The sequence below is a fragment of the Arachis duranensis genome, chromosome 9 (genome assembly GCF_000817695.3).
Source record: "Arachis duranensis cultivar V14167 chromosome 9, aradu.V14167.gnm2.J7QH, whole genome shotgun sequence".
In the NCBI taxonomy this organism is placed as follows: domain Eukaryota; kingdom Viridiplantae; phylum Streptophyta; class Magnoliopsida; order Fabales; family Fabaceae; genus Arachis; species Arachis duranensis.
In genome coordinates, this window is record NC_029780.3 from 28,144,711 (window position 1) to 28,145,632 (window position 922).

Here is a 922-nt window from a genome sequence, read left to right on the forward strand (position 1 = left end):
GAAGATTCTGTTGGGGAATCTAAGAGATATGCGCTCGGCCTAGAGTAGAACGGAAGTGGTTGTCAGTCACGTGCGTTCATAAGTGAGAATGATAATGATCGTCACTTTCATCATTACATTCATCATGTTCTTGGGTACGAATGAATATCTTGGAATAAGAATAATAGAGATTTGAATAAAAGACAATGGAATTGCATTAACACTTGAGGTACAGCAGAGCTCCACACCCTTAATCTATGGTGTGCAGAAACTCCACCGTTGAAAATACATGAGTAAAGAGTTCAGGCATGGCCGAATGGCCAGCCCTCTCCATGATCAAGTGACCGAATATTCAAGAGATTAAACTGTCAAAAGATGTCTAATACAATAGTAACTTATCCTATTTATACTAGACTAGCTACTAGGGTTTACATGAGTAAGTAATTGATGCATAAATTCACTTCCGGGGCCCACTTGGTGTATGCTTGGGCTGAGCTTGATCATTCCGGGGCCAATTGGAGTTCTGTAGCTCCGGAAAATCCATTTCGAGTGCAGGGAGGTCAGATTCCAACAGCATCAGCAGTCCTTTTGTCAGCCTTCTTCAGAGTTTTGCTCAAATCCCTCAATTTCAGTCAGAATTTACCTGAAATCACAGAAAAACACACAAACTCATAGTAAAGTCCAGAAATGTGAATTTAACATAAAAACTAATGAAAACATCCCTAAAAGTAGCTCAAACTCACTAAAAACTATATAAAAACAATGCCAAAAAGCGTATAAATTATCCGCTCATCACAACACCAAACTTAACTTGTTGCTTGTCCCCAAGCAACTGAAAATCAAATAGGATAAAAGAAGAGAATATACTATAAATTTCAAAATATCAATGAATATTAATTCTAATTAGATGAGCAGGACTTGTAGCTTTTTGCTTCTGAACAGT